The 7108-nt window shown below is 37.8% G+C and overlaps 1 long non-coding RNA gene across 1 annotated transcript; it reads left to right on the top strand.

Moving 5' to 3' along the window:
* Positions 1–2121: 2121 nt before the first annotated feature.
* On the top strand, positions 2122–4111 carry LOC133039481 (uncharacterized). Its single transcript, XR_009688632.1, has 3 exons — positions 2122–2627; positions 3343–3405; positions 3882–4111. It is a non-coding gene; the product is annotated as an uncharacterized LOC133039481 (long non-coding RNA).
* The last annotated feature ends 2997 nt before the right edge of the window (positions 4112–7108 follow it).

Raw genomic sequence — 7108 nt, 5'->3', positions numbered from 1 at the left:
TTTAGGGCACAAAAGACAACAGAAAGAACATTGGAAGACAATCAAGTAAATCTTAAGATCAAGAAGAGGAACTATATGTTAGTCGATAAGGGTGTTTTTTATTACTCTTAGATTACACCAAATCAGGATTCTAGACTTGCCTTAGTGCTAGAAAGTCTGCTGATGAGATGGGGATTACTCTGGGGGTGGAGCAGTGATTTTGGAGAAGTGTAAAAATCTATCTAGAGTCTCTAACTCTACCAGTGAGACTGAATGTTAAAGTTAGAGGAAAGATACTTATTCAGCCTATGAAAAGTTCTATACAGTTTTTGGCATTGTACCAACAATTTATTAACTACTAGTGTTACTTCCTGACTAACACAGAAATAGTTGCCAAAAAGTAAAGAATTCAGTATCCCTAAAGGAGTAGACATACAGAGAGGAATTTCACATTATCAAGCATTCTGTGATTAAGAAAATATAATGGTGGAGGAAAGGCTTTATTGATTACAACCTGTCAGATCCTATTACGGAGAGAATACTACAGACTACACTTGATATGGATATTAATGTGTTAAGATTATTTGAAATGCACTTTTTATTTTATATTAGTGCAAGTGGGAGTTTGTTGGGCTTTGTGCCCTAAATAAAACCCATTTTAATATAATCAGATTTACTAATTAATAAAGATCAAAAATTGCTTTTATGTTGCATGGTTCACATGATTTCTTTCATGATTATGTTAATGTATAAATTCTATTAAGTTCAGAACATATATAAATATGTATATATTTGTTTATGATTATAGTGTCGTCAGCACAGTGGAATATAATCATGATTATATGTTCAAAAGTTTAATTCCCATGATTTGTGAGTTCACTTGATTTAGACTGCCATGATAATCAGCGAGAAGGTATACTTACACCTTGGATAAGTGTTATGTCCTTTCCAGGGCATTGGCAAAGTTTACCAGTATCGGATGTATAGAGTATACATTGGAAGGGACCGATATTGATCTTGGATAAGATATCATAAACTTACAGTTATATCTTTCTAAGTCAATATCAATGGTTGATCTTAGGTCTATGGATCGTAATCCTGATATGGTTAGGTTCAATTTAGTTGTATTATTTATGTTCTTAGAGTTATTCGTGGAAGCTAACTTTTGGTTCCGGTGGATACTTACATCTTGGGAACATGGTAGTTCAATTGAGTGGGAGCGCTAATCATAGATATGGAATCTATAGCTTCTACAAGTATTTAGAAGTGAAACGATAATTTCCTTCGAGCTTGGCTGAATAGAGATAAATGATTGAGATCTCATTTTAATAATTATATTAGTTTACTAAAATATCATTTATAGGTTGCTAAGTGTTTTAAGGATAAAATACATCGAAGGGTATAATGGCAAATTTATCCCTATTCAGTGTAGATCATATATAGAGGATTCTTGACTATTAGAATTGTAACAATGGATAATCATAATGTATCTATATCGCGGTACATATAGAGCGTTCTATATAATTGAGAGTGTATTCAATTTCAAATCTATAGTGGCGCAAGGCGAAATTAAAGTTAGAGAATTTACTTGGTGAGTTCTAAATCTACTTATTGAAAGCTCGGCTATATAGGCCCATGGTCCCCTCACTAGTTGAGATAATACTACTTGCAGACTCTGTTAATTGATTTTAATCAATCAATTATAATTCTAAAATTAGACTATGCCTTATTTAAGAATTTTCACTAAGCAAGGGCTTAATTGTGAAGAAAAGAGGTTTTGAGGTCAATTTGTTAATTAAGAGACTTTGTATGGTCTAATTAATAAAATACATAAATGAAAATTTTATTTAGTAATTAATTATAATTATTAAATAAATAGTTTTGGCATTTATAGGATTGAATTGGAAAATATGGTATAATTGAAAAGAAGAATAAGTGGTTGAAATAAAGTGGCAAAAATCTAACTAGAAATTGGTCATTTAAAGTGTACGGCTGTAATACCCGGAATTAAGAAATGGATTAGCAAAACCCTAACTAGATAATTATGTATAATTGAGGAAATTATATTATTATATAATTTAATATATGTGATTTTATATGAATTTTAATATATTAAAGACCCCGTTGGAATTTTGGTAATTATGACCCGAGAAGGGTAAATTGTTGAGATTAAATTAATTACGTGCTTAATAGAACTATATTATTATATAGTATACCTGTGTTGTCTTTTCAGGTGTGTTCTGACAGGTTAGCGCGGTATAGTCACAACCGGGAATTTCGGGCCGAAGCGGGTTCGGGCCCGAAATGTAAATTGGATTGATAATTTGGCATTTTATTTGATGAATGATAATCTGAAATTTATTTGAAATTAATTGAGTATTGAAATGACTTATTTACCCTTGTGAGGGTGTAGGTGTGAATAATAAGCCATGAGGGCATTTTGGTCATTTCACCCCTAATTATTATGTTTGATTAAAATTGATTTTTGATGAAATGAAAAGCAATTTTCTGGTTTTGCTTTCCTCTTGGCCGACCCCCTCTCTCTCCCAAACCCTCTTGTTATTTCAAGTTGAATTTGAAGAAAATTGGTTGGATTTGAAGTTTAATCTTGGTGGATCTTTGTGCTAGCATTTGAATTGAATTTTGAGGTAAACTTTGAAGCTTAAATCCTTGTTATCCTTGCTGAATTTATTGTAGAAAAGCATGATTTTGTTGAAGATGGCAATATGTTGCATGGTTGTGAGTTCTTGTTTAATTTGAGTATGTTTTGTGCTTGAATCATTGTTGTGGTGTTTGATTGAGCTTTAGTTGAAATTCTAGGGTTTTCTTAACCTAAATCTCAAGTTGTTGTGGTTGTTTGCTGCTGGAATTATTTGGTTTGGTTTGAGGTCAAGCTCAAGTTTTGAGCTTGAGTTCTTGTTGGAGAAGTTTTATTGTTGTGTTGTTGAATAATTTGAAATTAGGGGTTTACATGTTGGAATTGTTGTTTTAGCTTTCTGTTGTGATGATTCTTATCTGTAAGAAGTTAATTTTGGGTATGGATTGATTAAGGTTCGAATATATGTTAAAGTGGGCATGTTTAGACCTTAAAATCTGGTTTTCTGGGTTTTTCGAACCCAGTGGCCGCGGCCAGATCTATGGTCGCCGCGGCCATAAAACCTGGCAGAGAGCCATCTTTTTCCTGAATTTGTTTTGGCCATAACTTTTGACTCGGGACTCCGTTTGGGACGTTCTTTATACCGTTGGAAAGCTCTTTTCGAGCTCTATGTGATTATCTGTATTTGAAATGCCATGAATTTATTTTATGAATGTGAAATCAGGGGTTAACCCTATTTGTGAAAATCCCGGATTGTGTGTGACTAGGATTACCGGCACCTGGTCAGGAGCACCCGGGGATTTGGAATCTCTACTATTGCGGGACAACAGGTAAGACAGTGATTAGCACGTAGAGTATGCGCAGTGGCGCTTATGTTGAGAATGATATGCATGAATGTTAAGTAACCGGGATTAGGGTTATTACCCTAATAGGAACGGTCTAATAGCCTAGGGTTATTACCCTAGTGATATATGTGTATAAATGCCATGCCATGTTAATTGAAATGAGATTTAAGGATTATGTGCTCAAGGCATAATCAGGTTGGACTCGGTACTCATAACCGAGATGAACCGCTTCTAAGGCCTTAATGTATTTAGACGTGTGAGAGTAACACGTGGGTCTACGTCACGTAGATTTAATTAGATGTGTGAGCGCAACACATAGGTCTACGCCACGTAGACATAATTGGGCATGATGAAATAATGATCAGGTCTGTGCTATACAGACATATGTGAATGAGCATAATATATTTGTTATGATTTATCTTGTCTTCTTGGGCTTGGCTCACGGGTGCTCTACTGTGCAGGAAAGGGTAAGGCATTAGCTGATCAGCCATGAGTTTCAGGAGCAGGGCGAAGAATGTACATGTTCATGCCACTTCAGACCAAGCGGGTTATGGGTCTAATAGTGTTGACTTTTGTATTCTGTTTTGCCGCTTAGGTCGGCTAGTAAGAAAGAACTTGTAATAAGTTTGTAAATATTTTTGGGATCCCAACTATTTTGAAAAGTTTTAAATATATTACAAGTTTATTTTCAGTTTGTTTAATATAAAAGTTTAAATTCTGCGCTATTTTAATTAGTAATCCCGGTTAGGGGATTAGGGCTTTATAAGTATTTTGGGTAGCGTGCCTAATTATTTAGGGCGTTACAATTTGGTATCAGAGCGCCAAGGTTTTTAAACTTCCTGTAGACCGGCCGAACATGTACATTCGTTGTAAAGCCCGCTTAGTTAATTTGGAAATTAGCAGTTGTTTATGTTTAATCATGAAATTATTTATAGCCATTTAAATAATTTATTATGGATATTTATGGAATTCAGATATGCATGAGTATGTTATCAGTAGCTTTTATATTTCGCATTTCCGGTGTCCGATATTTTGGAACGCGGCGTTTGGTTCAGTAGAAATCACAACTTAGTATGTTAGTATTTTGGGGACGGGTTTTAGACATTGGGAAAGTCGGGAATGGCCGGGAATTTAGAATTTCCCAAAAATACCCCTTTAGTATGATTTTAGTGATTTTATGGTGGAGGGGCAAAATGGTCTTTTTGCCCCATTAGTGTTTTGTCTTATGTGAGTTTTTATTTGGAAAATTAAATGTTTATTTTAATTAAATGTTGGCTGAAATGAATTGAGATTAAGTGACTTTATTCTCCATTTGACTTTTCAAAACAAACACTTAGAAAAATTTAGAAATTTCACTCAAACTCTCTCTCTTTTCCTCTCCACTTTCGGCTGGGTATTTGGGGTGCAAAGCTGGGTTTTTCTTCAATTTTCAAAGCTTGATTCAACCTTAATTTGTGAGCTCTTGATTGTGGTAGGTGATTCTAACTCTTTCTCTTTAAATTTCTTGAAAAAAATGATGAAAAGTGATGATGCATGCATGTTGTTTTGGATGTTGTTCTTTCTTGCTTTACGTGGTTATTTTATGTGGTTCAAAGCATGTTAAATTGATAGGAATTAAGCTATGTTGAAAGCATGTAGGTTAGATTGTTAAGCTTTGAGTTTTCTTTGTGAAAAGTATGAATTTTGGAAAGAAAATGTTGTGAATATATTCTGGGTTGTTGCTGTTGTTCTTGTTAGTTTGCAGAGGTGATATTATGCTTAGTTATGTAGAATTAAGTTGGTTTGCATGCTTGTTTTGGTGGTTTGCTCAAGCTTGAGTTTGGAACTCAAAGCTTGAGCTCCAATGGCAAATTTTGTATTTGTGGTTTCTGGGTAGGTTTGATGCCTTGGATTTGTTCTTTAGGGTATTTAGAACAGGTCTGGAAAGTTTGGGATCAATTGGGGTTAAAGTGGTCGAGTTATGGAATTTTATGGTTGCTGCCTGCGAGGAACCGGAATTCCGGTTGTGCATCCGGAATTCGGATGGGGGTTCGAAATTCCCGAACCGGAATTCGGTTGGGCAACCGGTCTGCCGGTTGGGGGATTTTTCAGAACCCTAGTTTTCCTCGTTTTTGGGTTTTTAGGGGTATTGCCATGCTTTTTATCGATAGGGAAACTTTTAGTTTCGAGTTTTAGTCCCCGGGAAGTGATTTAGCGTGTCACTTATAGCGTTGTGATTTTTATGGTTTAGGAGCCGCAATCCGCCGTTCGGCTTCGGTTCCGGTCGGGTTGACGGCACACTGAAATCGGAATCCGGGTAAGATTAGTATAACGGTATGCATATGTAGATTACATGTTTAGCGTGCATGTAGGAAGCACTGCTAGATTACATTAGATATGTATTTAGGCTTCGAACCATCCAACCCCGTCACGTCGGTACACCGGAGTATGACCAAGCGGCGGAGTATGACCGGTTTGACCGATCAGCCGACACTTGGTTGGTGGTTCATCTTATTGACCTATCCCGTCGGTACGAGTGGAGTATGACCAGCGGCGGAGTATGACCGGTTCGACCGATCGGGAGGATACTTGTCAATAGTACCGTCCCCCGAACGTTCAAAACTCGGTACCATGTTGGACATGGCGGAAGTGCTCGCACCATGTTGGACATGGCAAGAGCGGGACTCGCATCGTGTTGGACACGGCGGTCGGTTTTATGTATGATATTATTATGCTTTTCTTGCGAGTCTGTCGACTCACAGTTTACGTTCATGTGTAGGTAAAGGCAAGGCTGTAGCTGATGGACCGTGACCGAGCATATGAGATTGTACATGTCGGGGCGGTTAGGCCTGGAGCGTACGATCCTCGGGACAGCAGGGCTGAGATTTTTGTAACTGTCGTTAGACGACTTTCATTTTGATGTAAAAGTTAAACAGTTAAAACGTTTGTAAATATTTTTATAAATCTGGATCCCGAGACTTTTTGTAAAATGGTTTATAAGTTTAATGAAAAAGCAAAATTTTAATTAATCACGTTTTTCCATAAACCTCGTTGATTAGCAACGAGCTGCACAGTACGTTTAAAAATCACGTAATACGCCTAAGATAGTTAGGGTGTTACAATTTGGTATCAGAGCCGCCAGGTTGTCTTCCGAAGATCGTCACGACATGTACAATCATCATCAGCAGTTAGCTTGGTTCACGGTTCAGTAAGCCTTTATTGCTTTAGTAGTTTATTTTATTCAGTTATGAAAAAAGAAAAGCCTGTTAGGAAGCATGTTAGTAGCCTGATAGTAGAATAGGCGCATGTTTCATTTCTAATTTCCAAATTAAGCGGCATTAGTAAGCTCGCCTTGAATACGACCTGATATGCCAACTCTTGGTTTCGCAGGCGGTTCTAACTAGATGGACGCCAGGCGGACTACCAGGAGTCAGGGCAACTCCGTAGGGTCGAATCAGGGACAGGGAGCTCAGTTTCCCCCACCTGCTAGGGGCCGAGGCAGAGGTCCCCGAGGCAGGGCTCGTGGCCGGGGTGATGAGAACCCGCCACAGGCTGCCCAGGCTCCCCTGCCGATCGGGGAGCCCCGAATTGGGAGTTGCGGTTTGCGGAGATGCAAGCCGGATCGAAGAGCAAGACCTCGAGATCCGAGAGGTTGAGACGAGCGGGGTGCTCCTGCGGTTCCGGTGCCGTAGTTCCTGTGGCACCGCCC

This window comes from Cannabis sativa, chromosome 6 (assembly GCF_029168945.1).
Source record: "Cannabis sativa cultivar Pink pepper isolate KNU-18-1 chromosome 6, ASM2916894v1, whole genome shotgun sequence".
In the NCBI taxonomy this organism is placed as follows: Eukaryota; Viridiplantae; Streptophyta; class Magnoliopsida; order Rosales; family Cannabaceae; genus Cannabis; species Cannabis sativa.
This window is presented reverse-complemented; position numbering and strand designations above follow the sequence as displayed.